Source organism: Furipterus horrens, unplaced genomic scaffold, assembly GCF_987537825.1.
Source record: "Furipterus horrens unplaced genomic scaffold, mFurHor1.1.pri manual_scaffold_5, whole genome shotgun sequence".
Classification (NCBI taxonomy): Eukaryota; Metazoa; Chordata; class Mammalia; order Chiroptera; family Furipteridae; genus Furipterus; species Furipterus horrens.
Window position 1 is genome coordinate 126690242 of NW_028327175.1, and position 16950 is coordinate 126707191.

Consider the following 16950-nt stretch of genomic DNA (forward strand, 5'->3'; position numbering starts at 1 on the left):
GCATCACATCTTGTGCAGAGATTTTTTGGCAAAACATCAAATCACCCAGGTGACTCAGGCCCCCTACAGCCCATATTTGATGCCCTGTGACTTCTGGCTTTTCCCAAAAACTAAAATCACCTTTGAAAGGGAAGAGACTTCAAACCATCCACGAGATTAGGGAAAATACAGTGGGGCAGATGATGGTGATTAGGAGAACTGTGTGAGGTCCCAAGGTGCCAACTTTGAAGGGGACTGAGGCATCATTGTCCTATGTACAATGTTTCTTGTATCTTCTTCAATAAATGTCTCTATTTTTTTCATATCACGTGGCTGGATACCTTCTATACAGACTACATACAGGATTTTCAACTCCCCTCTGTTCCAGAAAGGTGGTTCTCAAAGGGTGGGATAAGAAGCCTCAGCTCTCCTGGGAACTTGTCAGAAATGCACATTTTCAGACCTCACCCCAGACCTCCTGAGTGAGGAACTCTGGGGATAGAGCCAGCGATCTGTGTTTAACACACCTTCTAGGTTATTCTGATGCACACTCAGGTAGGGGAACCAATGCTCTAAACCAGGGCTGCCCAGTAGAACTTCCTTGCCAATGAAAATGTTTGCTGTCCATATGAAAGCCACTAGCCACGTGTGGCTACAGAGTATTTGAAAGGTGGCCGTTGTGTCTGAGGAATTGTCATTCATTTTATTAATTCTCATTAGAGTTTGAACAGCCATGTGTGGCTAGAAGCTGCCACATTGCACAGTGGAGCTGGGACCATTCATCAGCCTCTGATGAATCCCACTACCTTCACCCTCTCCTCCTTCCAGATCCGCCTGTGAGCTGCAGACAAATTAATCTTCTTAAAGCACAGATCTTATCATGTCAGTTCCACACTCAAAAAAATCCTCAGTGACTCACCCTGCCTACCGAATTTAAGTCTGTGTTCATTTTGTTCTTTTCTAGGAAGCCAAAAATAATTTATTCCAAAATAAGATAGAAATAAAGATTAAATAATAATAGCTAGGGAAAAATGAGCTCTTATCATGACCCAAGCATTGTTCTAAGTTTTACACATGTTAATATCTCATGTAATCCTCACAAAATTTCTATTATGTAAATATTAGCTTTCCCCCATTTTACTGGTGTGGAAACTGTGATCTGAGGATAAGTGATTTGTCCAAGGTCACATAGCTCGTAACAGCAAAGCAAAGATGTGAGTTCAGATTCTCTGGCTCTACAGACTACACCCTTGATGGTGACATCACATTGTCTCTGAAGACCCATGTGGGTCAGGCTTTTCCCCTCTGAGGGTGCCTCTTATCTATAACTACAGTCATATGTTCTGTGGCAACATTCTGTCTTAAACACATCACTTGTTCTCCTGTAATGAGCAAAAGCCACCTTCAGATGTCTGGGTTTCCTTCAGGGAGAGATCAACATTCCTACCTTCCCCCCACCCCCCAAAAAATAACATCCTTCCATCTCAGAAGATGTATATGGCACATATTCATTGGGGGTAAAAAAAAAAAAAAAAAAGTCATGATGGCAAAATATTGAACTCTAGGCTTAAGACATTTAAAAAGTGGTAAAACTGTTTAAGGCAGGTGGGGTATAAACAGATGAGCAATGGGAGGTGGTATTTGGATTAGCAAAGGCTCTTAGATCTAGAAGGACTCTAATCCTAACCTCCACTGCAGGGCTGATAGCCAAAATATTTCACGTGCAGTGTTGCCCATTGGAATGGGCACAGCTGAAGCACTGGAGTGGATCTGAAGGCTCCCACTGGACTAGACATTAACCTTTTCATTGCTGCATCATGACTAGGGGGTCCTGGATAAGGGGTGAGAGGCCAAGGAGGCACTTAGGGCATTGATTATTTGCAACCTGGTGTTTTCAACCTTTCCCCTTGCTGAGACAATCACCTAGAAACACATGGATTGGGACAATTATTCTACAAAATTGGAATCAACCACACATGTCGCTCAGCAAAGTGCTTTTCCTGCCTAACAGTATGCTCTATTTCTCCATGTCAGTCTATTTGGAACCAGCTCTTCCTTTTAAACTGCCTATTATATCACCACATGGACTGACCACAGACTACCTTTGACCCTTGGACAATGGGGGATTAGAGGCACTGACATCCTGAGCAGTTGAACATCCATGTATAACTTTTGACTCCCCCAAAATGTAACTGTCATTGTCCCTTGGCACGGATGAGTACTTATGGATAAAAGACAAGCATAATTCCAGGGCTGAGTGAGGGGTCAACCATGCCGATAGTTCCCACAGGGATCTGTCCTCCCGGATGCCAGAGTGGAAAAGCGAACGACAGAGGAAAGGTAGAATATGGCAGCACATGGTGACCTCGTTCATCCACAATAGGCTGGTTACACAATGGGTCTTGGCTTGTTGTGTGACCTCATGCCAGTTGCTCTACCTCTATGATCTCAGCTTATTAGCCATAAAATGAGACTAACTACCTACTCCTGTTTATGGTTGAGAAAGTGAAATGCCAATGAAAGAATAAAAGTCTATTTCTCCATTCTCTGAATGTGCACTTGGTCATGTGATTTGCTTTAGCCACTGGCACGTTAACCAATGTGATGCAGAGTCCAAAAAAGTGCTTGTGAAGATTAACCCAGTGCAGGCAACCACTCACACAGTAGCTCAACCTGCAGTCCAGGATTAGCCATTCTGAAGTTTAATCTTGAGGAGCTCATAGTCTTTTAAGCATCCACCACTATCCACATAGGAGTTCAAGAGTTGAATCTGGATGTTGAGTCTCCAAGAAATATTGCTAAGAATGGATTTAGACCTCAGAACCTCATTTCTATCTGAACCATGCAGGAATGGCTGTGGATTAGAAAACAGGGACATTAAACCCAGCCAAAGACTTACTCTCCAAAACACAGAGAGAGGTCTCTGGGTTTCAGAACACAAAGCTCTGCCTATTTCAAGACAGCAATAATTCATGTGCAAGGCAGGAACTGCAAAGACTCTATAAGTCATTTCACTCGTGGCTGCAGCCAGAACAGCACAGCAAGGATGAAATTATTTTTCAAGGGGCCCTGGAACAGTTTATGATCAATAGGCACCCCAGTAACAGGCCCACACTGAAGGAGAACCGAGAACCAAGTGGCAGAAACCTGGATACATTCATGGAGGACCTGAGTGATGAGTGCATGAAGCCCCCAGGCTTGTTCCACCTCCACACACACGGACAGGAAACCCTCTTTTTTGAGAATATGTCCTTAAGAGAAGTCATTGTTCATCTAACAAAACAGTTGTCAATACCTTCCCCAACAGAAGAAAATGTGGGGACACCCTCCTGGACTCCCCAAGACACTTCTCTGCAAGCAGGACAAGGAGATGAAGAAAGTGTTGGCAATACATCTTTGAAAACTACTCAAGTAAATGACAGTATTACTAGTCAAGGCAATCAAACCCCTCCCTTACTCATTATCCAGGGAGAGAACTGTCTGGGCCAGAAGAGGGAAGTGTCCCTTTGGAGAATCCACTCAGTCACAGAAGAGCAAGTCTGGGCACCTCCAGGTCCCAGGAAGGGTCCCTGAAAGGACTCTCTTATCAAGGTGTCCTCAAGGAGGTGGGACCAACAGTTCTTTCCAGGCTGGACCAGGCCACACCTGAGCCTGTTCCTACCCACCAGAGCAACTCAGGGAATCTCCACATGTGAGGAATAACAAGAAAGATTCTGTGAAGCCCAAAAGTCATACCAATGTGAGAAATGTCCCAAGATCTTGAGGTATTTCTCTTGGTTAAAAGTCTATCAGAAAGCCCTGGCTGCTGTGGCTCAGTGGATTGAGTGTCGGCCTGCGAGCCGAGTGTTGCTGGCTCGATTCCCAGTCAGGGCACATGAGTAGGTTGCACGTCAGGTCCCCAGTTGGGGGCGCAAGTGAGAGGCAGCCACACAGTGATGTTTCTCTCCCTCTCTTTCTCCTTTCCCCTCTCTCTAAAAATAAACAAACAAATAAATAAATAAAATTTAAAAAAAACAGTCTATCAGAGAAGACACAATAATGAGAGGGTGTTTATTTGTGCTGCATGCGACAAAGGCTTCTTCCAGACCTCAGACCAACATGTGCATCAGCAGATTCATGCGGAAGAGAAGCCTTCCAGGCCACAGAACCCACCTTCCGGCTCCTGAGAGAATCCACATGGGAGAAGCCCACGTGTGTGCTGCGTGCCAGAGATGCTATCCCCACCTGAGGACACACCTGATGACGGCTTCAGATGTGTTTCCTCCGCATCAGAAGCTACACGCCAATGAAATGCACATAAATATGTCTGAAAATATGTATATTTCTAGAGTATTTGTCTATTTAGGACCTACTTTATAATACCCTGGTTGTATTTTCCATTCATTGTGTTCCCCACTAACATTTAAGTTTAAAAGGGTCAGGGAATTTCCGTTTTGTTCACCAAAGTATCGCAGGTGCCTAGAAAGTGGCTTACACATTTCAAATGACCAAAAGTGGCTTACACATTTCAAATGACCAATAAATATTTGTTGAATAAAAAAGTGCTTGTGAATTGAGGCTTGAACTGAATTGCTCTCACTTACTGCTCTTGAGACTCCCAAGGGCACAACCATGTGAAAAAAATAGGGTTCTCCTGCTGGACCCTGGGAAACACATGGCCTGGTCATCCCTGTCACTCAGCTTACACTTGCACCAGACATGAGAGTGAGGCCATTCCAGCGCATTTGGCCCTATGGAAGCCAGCCCAGGTCAGAGAACTTTCCAGCATATCCACAAAGCTGAAAGAAAGTTTGTTTTTTTCCCCCCGTACATTTAATTTGTTACGCAGCAAAAGTTGACTGATCCAATTGCTAATGAAATATTAGCAATGCATCTTCTCACTAATCGTGGCACAAGTGCCAGCTGTGGAGCAATGATCCGGAGGACGCTCCAGTCACCTGTCCCGTGAAACTGTCCCAAGCCAGCCTTCTCAAGCAGCATGGGTGTTTTCAAAGTCCAGTAAGCTTCAAGTTAAAAAAAGGAAAATGAAGAAGAAGAAGAAGGGGAGAGGGAGTGAGAGACACAATCTAGATGTAATCTAAATGTTCTGATTGATTTGCACTCCCAGAATTTCTTTCTTTTCTTTTTTAACCAATTGTCCAATGCAGAGTTCTTTTCTTTCTTCCCCTCCCGTTAAGTTATTTATTTTTAAGGGCTCTTTTAAGGGTAAAAATCAATTTCAGAATGCAAGTGATACACTTTACTCTCCCAATAATGAAAGCTAGAATATTAAAGGCCCCAAGGAACAACCCCTCTGTACTAAAATGATATAGAATGCAGCCCAAATCTTCTTATGGGAATGCTTTACAAATCATGGCCACTGTTTGCTGATTGTGGCCTGGAACTCACTCATGGAAGACACAGAGCCACTTCCTGGAATGGATGGCTTCATACTGGGTGGGCTCAGCAGGCTTGCAGGTCCACAGAAAGGTGCTTTTAGACAACCTGTCCTGTAATTAACAACTCTGGAAAATTGTATATGTCAGGGCACACCTGTGTGTGTGTGTCTCAGTAACACGTTTGTTCACTGATTCAACAAGTAATTAGTAAATGAGCATTTATTATGTGCTTAGAGCTGGTGACATGACAATAAAGAAGCCAGACATAGCTGGTGTCTTCAAAAAGCTTATTGTTTAGGGAAAAGATACAGACATTAAACAAGATGTCTCAAATCAGGTTCCCTGAAAACAGACTGATGTGGGGATATGTGTGGAGAATACCCTTGGGAATGAGCCCTATGAGGAATGAAGGAATCAGGATAAAACCGAGGAGTTAAACGGCAATGCACTTCCAACAGAAGCCTCACCTGCTCTATTAGAGAGTTCTGTGATTGGGAAAGCCCTTCAGACATGTCTCCAACTGAGGCAGGGATTGGGCTTTTATTCCCAGCCCCCACCAGTAATCAATCAATCCTTGGGTGTGGGCTACCCCTGGAAGGGGGCATAACCTTGGACAATGCAGCTCTTCAGGGCAATCCTGGAGAAGAACTAAGTTGTGAGTGACCAGCTTGGAACAGAAGTGCCTCAGTCCTAAAAAGGGGGCCTGGGTGGCACAACACAGTGTCCACCACACAAGGAACCATAGTAAATGTGGTATGTGCTGGAAGTATGGAAGTTCAGAGCTTAAAGCAAGAGGGATTTAACTTGGACTAGGAGATAGTGTCTACCACTGCGGTCTTTTCTAAATGGCACGTATGAAGGAGTCTGGTAAGAGTTCACTAACCCAAAATCAAAACTCCCTGGGCACTAGGCCCTGACACATATTCCCCCTTCAGCTTTGCCATGACCCTGTGAGGTGTGTGCTCTCTACACTAGCCAGGTGAAGAAGCTGAGACTCACAGGGATTGGCCCACTTGCCCAGAGTCCCACAGCTTGTATACAGCAGAGCCAGGATTTGAACACCTCTGTAACCACAAGGCCTATGATCCCTTCTATTTACTGCCTGTCCCTTTGCCCATACATCTTGAGCCCTCCCCTCCCCACGTTTTCTTCCATCCACACTGTAGACCTGCTCCGGTTCCTCTCATGAATGACTTTTTCTCAAGCTGCCTCTCCTGGTCACTTCCTTTCACAACCCACATTCTCTTAAGCATTGTCTACAGTTCTCTTTCCACTTCTGAACCTCCTTAACACCCAGCATCCTGACTCTTCCTCTCATCTTGCCACTGACCAAGCATGGCCCAAATCCCTAAGTTAAATGACAAAATCCAGTGACTGTCTCAATTCTTAGCCTATTCTCTCTACCATTACCAGTTGGCATCACCCAAATAGGTTGGCCATATCTACTTTCTTGAACTCTCTCTTTTCTTGGTTCCTGTGACCCTCAACTGTTCTTGTTCCCCTTCCTCCTCTACATGCACCATTTTTTCTTCTGCTTTACTGGCTTCTCTTTCTCCACTAATCACAAAGTGGCTCCATTTCCCAGGGTCCCAACCATGCTGCTCCTCCACCTCTCAACTCTCTTATACCCAACACACCCAGTGGCTTTGGCTTCCATTCTTAAGTTACTAATACCTGAACCTATAGCCTCAGCCCTGTTTCCAGAGTTGGATCTCCATCCACCTACTGGACATAAGCCACCCATGTCACCCCAAAACATCTCAGACTCAACCCACACAAAACCTTCCAAGCAAGCTGCTTTGACTTCTAACCCTGATTGTTCATCACACCCACTATCCACACATATGCCCGAGCCACAAATCTCACTTAATCCCTAACTGCTCCATCCTCTCCCTGATTTTCCTCATCAGTTTACTCTCATCTGCCCATTTCAGTTGTCACTTCCTTAATTCAAATGTGTATTATCTCATCCATCCTATTGACATCCTTCCTTTTTGTTGTCACCTGTCCTGTCTAGATCAAATTATGACCATCCCCAGTATTTCACCTACTCCTGAATAATGTCTAAACTCCCTAGAACGCAAGATCTTCTGTGACCTGGCTTTGACCAGTCTTCACAGCTACACTCTGTGGTCTCAACACACCAGAAAGCCACTGTCCCCTCATGCCCTGGGCCTTCCCTCACGTGCTTACCTCAACCTGACAACCCACCTACCGAACCCACTTTTCCAGCTACTTAACCATTCATTCAGAAAACATTTGTTGTACTCTTGCACATGCTAGGTACTAGCATATGGTATGAAAAATAGGGTAGGTTCTCCAATGCAGGGCAGCAGGTAAGAAGCAAATAAACAAATAACATGACAAATATATGTCACATTCAAAGACAGTATTAGGGGAACAGGATAGAGAGACTGGGAGGGATTTCTTTGGGTAAGGTTCAAGGGTGGCCCTTCTGAGAAGGTGACACTAAAGTGGCTGAAGGAAGAGCAAAGGCAAGAAGGAAGACAAGTCATTTGAGAGAGCAGAGATGAAGACATCATGACAGCAGGACAAAGAGGGATGAGGCTGGAGAAAGAATCTGGGAGAGGACTCAACCCTGTAGGCTCTCAGAGCCTGAGAAGCCTTTTAGCTCAAGCCTTGGAGTAGTTCAAGCAGGGGAGTGACACGGTCTGATTTGCATTTTATAATGATCCCTCCCTCCGACTGGGTGTGAAGAATGGATTTCAGAGGGCAAAAGCTCATGAAAGCGTCTATTCGTCTTTCAAAGTATAAAACAGACAAAGTCCCTAGCTGAGTCCTAGCAGGGAAGGAGGTGATGGGGGAGTTCTCCTTCTGCGTCCAGAACTAACTCCTTGCCTTTGATTCTGTGAGGCCTTTGCCAGCCCCATGGGTTGGAATTCATTTGTGATCTTTGGCCACTTCTCATGCTGGGTTATCACTTCACCCACATCCCTTTTACAGTGAGTTCTCTCCTCCCCTCCCTCTCCTAGTGGGTTGTGAAATAGTCCGTGTGTAAAGGGTCATACTCATTCATAGAGCCTCACGGTGTCAGGCAAATGGCCTCCCACATGGGAAACATTCAAAGAACAGTGGAAAGAATGAATGAAGGAAGGATTGAATGGAGTCTAAAGGGGAGTAGGTTTGTATTCCCCAGGAATGCTGTGCATTAAGAGACTAGTTTTAAAATCAGTCACATCTAGATTTTAATTCAAGCTCCGCCACTCATTAGCTGTGGGACTTGTGGCAAGTAAATTCACCTCTCTGAGCTTCATTTTCCTCTCTGTAAAACCAAAATAATAGTGAGTATGGAATAGGTAATACCTCATAGGGTTGTCATGCGGATCTAATGAGACCACAAAGCACCTGTGTCCCTTCCCCTTCCCCAAACTGTCGCTGCTGGGGAAGGGCAGTGGTGGCACAATCTAAAACATGGACTCACAACCGTATGACACTTGTTGACGATGTTCTGTCTTTTGTTTAGATTTTTGCTTTTAACAAACATTTGTTGAGCACTGACCATCAACACCATTATAACCATCACCTCCATATTTTCTGATATAACCACTTGGGGAAAGACTCATTGAAGGTGCTCATGGGTGAGAGCTGAGTCTAGGCCCTACCAATGTGCCATGTATGATCTCATGACACACGGATGGCAAGCCCAGGGACACAGGCCTTTCACATTAATTTTCAGATCCCAAGCCCTAGTCAACAACCCCTTCCCTGGAGATCCTTTGGGCAGTGCCCCTGCTGAATAAGTCTGGAGACATTTCAAGACCAGGATCTGCCTACCCATCATCCCTGTCTAGGGGACCCTGTATAGCCCCTAAGCCCCAGGATCTCTCTCGGGAGCCAATGATGGGCAGAGACAGTGATGAGCCCAGGTCATTCTGAGGCCAGGAAGCCTGCACGAGGATGCTGGGGAAATCATGGTCAAGGCCAAGGAGGACCACACCCAAGGGAGGAAGGGAGCTATGCTTCTGCTGCAAGGCTGAACGGAAGCATGCTCGTCCTCAGTTAAGTCGCCGTTTCCACCCCTAAATCCTCAGTTTCCCACAATGGCTAAGGACTCAAACAACTTGGGATCAAACTTCAATTCTGCTACTTACTAGTCAAATGACCTTGCGCAAGTCAGTTAAGTTCCCTGAGCCTCAGTTTTCCACCTGTACATGGAGATAAAATGTATCACTACAATGAAAGAGTCCAACACTGTGCCTGACACTAGGAGGTCCTTGCTTGCATGTATTTTATGTTAATATTTAGAGAGAGACTGTAACGGTTTTTCAAGGGAGCTGCACTGCACCCCCACCCCCTACCCCCCCCCACACACACACACAAAACAAGGACAGATAAGAAGAAAATGTCACGGAAGCATCCTTTGCATCCATTGGCTCTCTGTGAATATGTTCCCACATAGTTCTCCACTAACCATTCCATAACATCCTGCAGTTTGGGTCACTTTTCTCAATTCAAGGCCACTTGGAATGGAATTTTTCAAGTTACAGGTGAAGAGAGGGGTTAGACTGGAAGAAATAAAGTCAAAGGATCATAGATCCTCATCTTGGGGGTGGAGTGGGGGTGAAGACAGGCTGTCAGCTCTTACTCTAAGTCCCTGCAGAGACCCATTCTCTGAGCTGAGGAAGGCACCTAGGGAGGACCCCAGAGCCCCAGTCCAGCCACCCACGGCTGCCTCCACAGGAGGAGGAACAGACAATAGCAGGCAGTTACCAGACACCCCTTTTCCTCCGTGGCACTTCTCAGAGCCCAGCAGGCAGCTGATGATAATTCAGTGGCATCTGACAGCCCATAGGAAGCTAGCTGTCTCTCCAGCCTCCAATCACTAGATATCTGAAGATGATGCAGGAGCAGCTTCTGCTCTCATTAAGAGCCCTTTGGTGGGCAGAAATGGGTGTTAAAGGAACTGTCAGGTTTAGCAGTCTCCTGGTGAAGAGGGGAGCAAAAGCCCTCAGAGCTCAGACCTCCGGGCCCATGCCAGTGCACACCCTCATTTGCACCTCATTTGCACTGCACACTCAACAGGACTCCAGCTCTGTCACCCTATCTGTAGGTGGGGAGTATCCTAGGGAGAGAGGGTGTGTATGCACAGCAAGCCCATACAGCAGCCTCTGTCCTCTAGGAAAACAAGACCAATCAGACCACACTGATGCACACAGATGGAAAACACACTATTCTGGGACGGATAGCCAACTAAATAAAGCTCTGATTACATCATGGACAAGGCCAGACAGAGAGAAAATTCCAAATATTTCCAAGAGACTGCGCTAGTATGATTTGGTCTAATTGCATGCAAGTCTTGTACTAAGAATGTCCAATAGCATCAGTAGCACAGGAATGAGCGTGGTCAGTGCGTGGTCAGAGTACCTAGAGAAAAGTCCAGCTTGCCCTTGTTTTTGTCAATAAAGTCTCATGGGAACATAGCCACACCCATTCATTTACATAGTGTCTCTGGCACTTTCTTGTTATAATCACAGACTTGAGTAGTTGTGACAGTGACCACATGGCTCCATAGTCTATCTGGTCATTAAAAGGAAAATCCTGAACTAGAATAAACTCCATGAGGGCAGGACTCTGTCTTGTTCTCTGACAAATCCCAGTGACTAGGTCAGTGCCAACCCCTACAAGATGCTCAGTAGTAATCCTGTTTGCCGAGTGAGTGAACTAATAATGGTACACCTGTGCGACAGGTGTGTGGGGGAGGGGAAACAGGGGCACCGTGTCAAGAGGGCTCAGTGCTGCTCAGGGAGCCAGAGCCATGGGTCGTGAACTGCCACAGTGACAGAGGCTGTCATTAAAATGCAGAGTAAGAGTACCAGAAAAAGAGCGTAGTCCGCTGGAACTTGTTAGAAATCCAAATTCCCAGACACTGGCCAGGTGATTCTGATGCCTGCTCAGGTTGGAGAAGCTCTACTCCAATGACTGGAACTCAGGTGGGGCAGGGGACATTGCTTTTCATCATAAGCTCTCCAGTGCACACTAAGATTTTTTTTTATCTCTATACATATACTAGTTTGATAATATCATTAAGTAAAAATAGTTTAAAAAGTATTAATCATGGCTTTTTATTTTTTGTGTTTCTGATCCTTTTACATCTGGGGCCTTGCTGATCCCAGAGAGACAGCCCTGCCCTGGGCCAGCCAAATCCTAGAGACAACAGAAGACTCAGTTGTAAGCGCACCTTTCACATACAAACCAACCAATCCATAGCCCACACCCCGACTGCCTCCTTCATGGCGCTCTCATACTCAGGGCCACTATGTTCTACACTGACTGCCCAAGGACCAGGGACCAGGCAACTCACCAGCGATGCCCCTACACGCCAGAGCCCACTGAAGTCATTCAAACTAGCAGCCCTGAGCCTACGCACACCGCCTCAACTGTTCTCCCATGAAACTAAAAGAAAGACTTGTGTCCACATGTCCCTCCCACTCCGTCTGCCCGCTCCTCTTAGAAACCATGAGGAGCAAACTATCACTTCAGTCGCCATAGTCTCCTGATCCATTAGTCTCACCATCCTGAATAATAAGGCTTACATTTAAAAATAAAATAAACAGAAAGATGGGGAGCAGTGAGGAAGGGCACAGACCTAATACAAAGAGCAGTATGAGGAACATGACATCCAAAAGACACTGGCCAAGACTCCAAGACTGAGAGGACACAAGAAGTTCACAGCACAGCCCTAGAGCAAAGGGCAACACCCAAAGAGATGGAACATATCCAGCTCACCCTTAAGTCTGATAAAACCCCAAAACACTGCACAAGGATGTGGGAAACATAGGCTAGCAACACCTACCTGGTGGTGTGGGAATGAGGTTTAACTGACTGTAAACCCAAAGCAAACCAACAGTGTGATGTGGTTGGCCTTACCTCAAGCCCTCTAAAAAGAATAAAGTCACCTCAGGATGCAGAAAGAGAACTACATTGTCTAGGATGGTCTTGTTCAAACAGTGGGTCTTGACACATCCATCAATGGTCAGTGACAACAACTGAGAGGGTCAAGATGGTTTTTCTCAAAGGATTTCTTAAAGGAAAGTGAAGAGGATAGAACAGGACAGCAGACTGCAGAAGGGAAGGTTGAGAGCCACTGATCTAGAATCGGGGAGGCACCAAACCCTCTCTCCTCTGCCACCCCTGGAAGCTTCCCTTTCAACTGGACATTGTGCTTGATAGGAAAGCTGCTCCAGTTGGAGGGCTGTCCGGGAGAATATGGGGAGGAGACACTTTAGCTATGACAGGTGGAGCTGGAAGCTGTGGGTTGTGGGTAGGGATTAGATGGCCATGGCTGAAGGAGCTAGGGCAGCTTCACCTAGGAATGGAAAGATTCTGGGGCACCTAAGAACTGTTTTCAGGTAAGTCAAGGCTTTCGACACTCCTGTTCTGCATGACCCATGGGAAGAAACTGGTAGAAGCTCCACAAAGTTAATATGGACTTCAGCAGCTTGACATGGCTGGCTCCTTGGAGTCCCCATCAACTCTGCCCTTTCTGGCTGGACTGTTGCTCTTCCTCTGACCTTTTGACTTGTCCTTTCAGACCTTCCTGTACCCAGCTTCTCCAAGCCTGTGTAAGATCTTGCCCCTCCAGTAAATCCCTATTCCATGGTCCTCAGAGTGCTTCCAATTCCCTGAAGACAGGGGCCTCAGAGGCCCAGCATCTGTGATACCAGGGGGGAAGCTGCTCTCCCATGAAGACCTGCCCCTCCCCCATGCTCAAACCACTTAGTACCCTGACATTTCCCAGCGTAATCTGAACACCCAGTGAGCCCATTTTTATTTGTGAGAACACTTTCTCAAAAGACTACTGTGAACTTTCTTCTATCTCTCTCCCTTTCACCTGCTGAATGCCCCCAATTCCCCCAGCTTGCACTGCAGCTGCCCCAGAGCACTCAAGGAGGCAGGACAGCGTAGCTGTTAGGGACATGGGCCCTGGAATCAAACAACCCAGGGTTTGAATTCTAGATCTGCCACTTTATAAGAGTGAAACTTTAAATGAGGTACTCAGCCTCACCCCACTGCAGCTTCTCCTGAAAAAAGAAAATGGGGGTAAAACCTCAAAGGCTCAAGGGGAGAATTACAATAGATGGTCCCTTTAAGGCAGCTGGCATATAGTAAATGCTTAGTAAATGTTGGCTGAAAATATCATTGCAACAGTATCTGTAAGTAACAGGTGTAGAAACCAGGTCCCCTGAGTACTAGCTGGGCAGATAACCTTTCTCCAGCCATGTTAGGTAGAGCCACATAGCCCCTGCGAGCAGTCCCAAATACCTCACTGCCTTATGAAAGATACATCTTAGATGTTGTAAGATCTCCAGGATATGCCATGGCCAAGGAGGGTGCCCCCGACTATGGCTCCCTCTGCCTGTCCCGGACTTCTCTCTCATGAAACCATGTGTCCACATGGCTGCTTTGGGAGAAAATAAAAAGGCCACTAACAGGAAACTTCACATTTGGCAAAACAGGCAAAAACCAGCCAAGAAACTCAGAAAGGGCTGGGCAAATCAATCCTATGGAAATAAGAGCAAACACATATGGCATTTGCTGTAGCAGGTTGTATTCTAAACTCTTTACATAGTCCAGCTGTATGAGGTGGGTACAACCCTCATTTTACCTTCCCAAGCTATCCAGGTATTCCTTACCTTCCAAGTAGAGAGGGTGGCCAGCATCCAATAACCCAGCCCCTGGCCCTACCATAGCAATGTTTAGAGATAAGACCTCCATCTATCTACTACTCACAACCTAGAAATTCAGCAAGCTTCTTAGTTTGGCTAATGAAGTCTGTCTTTCTGCAAAAAGACAGGCCAGAGTGATGGTGTGGTATCATCTTCATCCTCACAGTCCAGCAAACATTGGCTCCCAGACACCCAGAGGAGAAGAATGGGCGAATGGGAATGTTAGGAAAACAGAGCCCTAGGTATCAACCCTGCACCTCCATTTCCTCTTCTGCAGCATGGAAAGAGCTGCCCTAACAGTTGAGGCCATGAGGGGAGTTCCATCAGGGCTGTTTGTAGAAGTCATAGCACAGCCGGCACATAAGAAGTACAGTAGAAAAGGGAGCTGTGGTTGATATCCACCATCACCAGCCCACCAAAGAGGGATGGAGGCAGGATCAAGGGTGTCCCAGAGCACAGTGTTCTGGAAACAATACTTGGATTCAAGTCCCAGCTCTACTTCTTCCTATCTGTGTGACTTGAGCAAATTATTGAACATCCCTTTCCACCTTGATTTCCTCATCTGTAATATGGAGGTGATACTAGTTACTACCTCATAGGATTGTTGGCAGGATTACATGAGATGGCTGGGAAAGTCTTCTGAATGCCCTCATTATCATAGGTGTTCTTGCTTTTCTTGTTCTTGTCTGCAGTATATTAATAAAAGCTCATCCTCCTACTTTGTACCGATATTGCCTCCTCCAGAAAGCAACCTGGGGTACCTCCAGCCTATACTGCTCCTTCACAAGTCCTACCTGACCCCCTGTTTACCCACTAGCCTCATCCCCCCCACCTCCATCACAGTGCTCCAGCTACTCCACTTTCTGTCCCTTCCTGCAATGCACAGGCCCACCTCCCTGCCCTCAGAGCTTTTGCCTGTGCTGTTCCCTCCACCTGCATGCTGTGCCCTGGATTTTCAGCAAGCTGACTCCCTCCTGCTCATCATTCAGGTCTCAACCAGAGGCCATTGTCTCTGCCAAGGATCCACAGGCTATCCTCGATCACATGACTGCTTTATTTTACTTTCTTTAGGGCCTTCATCACTATCTGAAAGTACTTTGCTTATTGTTTGTTTCCATCATTAGAAAAAAATCCAGGGACCATGAGAGAAGGTGCCTGACTGTCTTGTTCACAGGGGTGAGCAGAAGCCAGAATTCAAACCCAGGCCTGACTCCAAAGCCAATGCTCAAGCTTTGTGATCATACTCTGTTGGCCTGTAGTTAGTATATGCTTGCAGCCAGTCAGTAAGAAAAGCAGGCCCGGGCTGCTGACTGGAGGGTAAGGAATGCCTTCTCTCCTGGGTGGTAGGAGACAGCAGCAAAGTAGAGGAGGGAGGCTCAGGGTCATTTTACATGACTGGCTTGAGGAAGGGACTCAGGCTACACTGAGTCTTTTCCCGAGGCATGTCAGTAGGTAGGTTCAGGCCACAGAGGAAAGGGGATTCTAGCCCTGCAGGATCACTGAAGTGCCACTGCCAAGGTGGGGCTGGATGGCCCACACTGCCTATGGTGCCCCCCACCTTGCAGCAGCACAGCACAGATAACGCCTGGTAGAGAGACATCATCCTGTCCCACTGCCATCATCTGCAGCAAGGAATTTTATGGCATTTTAAAGGGCATACAAATCGCTTGGGGATTTTGTTGAAATGTGGATTCTGGATGAACGTGTCCAGATGGAACCAGAGAGGCGGCATTTCTAATCAGCTTCTAGGTGAAACTGATGCCACAGCTGGTCCACGTACCACAATTAGAGAAGCCAAAGCCAACCCATTCTGAAGTGTGAAGCTCTGCAAAAGAAACTCTGAGGCCTGGGCTGGCCACACAGTGGGGAACAGCACCAGAGTATTTGAATTTTGTAAGTCAAATAAGTTAGACCTAGAAGCAGGGTGGGGTGAAGGCGTTAGTGCAGGCAGCTGGGCAAGGAACAGAGGCAACATGCTTCCCAGGACATTAGGGGCTGCAAAAAGCCATCAAAAGGCAAGCACTATGAGGTTCAAAGAGCAGGACCAGCTCACAAGATGGATGTTACACAAGACACATGCCTGTAACAGTGAAAACCCAAAAGCCCCAGGCAAAACTTGGGCCCAGCTCTGCCCAAGCTGGGAAGCACCCAGCGATCCTCAGAGTCACAGACACCCCGTCACTGGTATCAGCCCCTTGATTTTCACTGCTGTGGTTGGGGGAACATTTACTTAAAACAGTTTTTCCTATTTAGAATTTTCCTGAGTTGTTTTCCAAAAATGACAAAAGCAATGTGTTTATTGCAACCAGAGAAACAATTCCTGAGACATAGAAAGCTATGGCACCAACCCCTTCTCCACAGGACTCTCTCCATTCCCACCTCCCCACCCCCTCTGCAATCCGTGTTTACAGCCTGGCCTGCAGCCTTCCACACCTTACTTCCCACCCTTACAATATACAAACATAACTTCACATGTAGGAAGTGTCTGTTGTTGCTGCTTATTTCTTTGAAATGAGATCAAATTAAGTATCTTTTTATGCAACCTAATTCTCTCACTTAATAATGCATCAGAGATGGTTCTCCAGGTCATGGGCTGGCAAATGCTTTCGGTAAGGGCCAAAGAGGAAATATTTTAGGCTTTGCAGACCATACAGGCTCTGCTACAACCACTCAGTGAACTCACCATTGTATCATGAAAGCAACCAGAGACAATATGGAAATGAATGGGTGTAGCTGTGTGCCAATAAAACTTTATTTACAAAAGCAAGCAGTGGACATATCTGGCCCATAGACCAGAGTTTGCCAACCCCTGCTCCAGGGCATTAGCTATTGTTTTGACCCTTTGGTGTTTCATTTTGTTTTTCAATTATTTAGAATTTTTATTATTTAAGTTTTTAAATAGTATA

At 46.3% G+C, this 16950-nt stretch overlaps 1 protein-coding gene and 1 pseudogene across 3 annotated transcripts in view; one reads left to right on the forward strand and one right to left on the reverse strand.

Moving 5' to 3' along the window:
- PRKCB (protein kinase C beta) overlaps positions 1–16950 on the reverse strand; it is a 350360-nt gene that overhangs the window by 128871 nt on the left and 204539 nt on the right. The gene's annotated exons all lie outside the window — the stretch shown is intronic.
- LOC150009757 (zinc finger and SCAN domain-containing protein 4 pseudogene) lies at positions 3061–4927 on the forward strand (annotated as a pseudogene).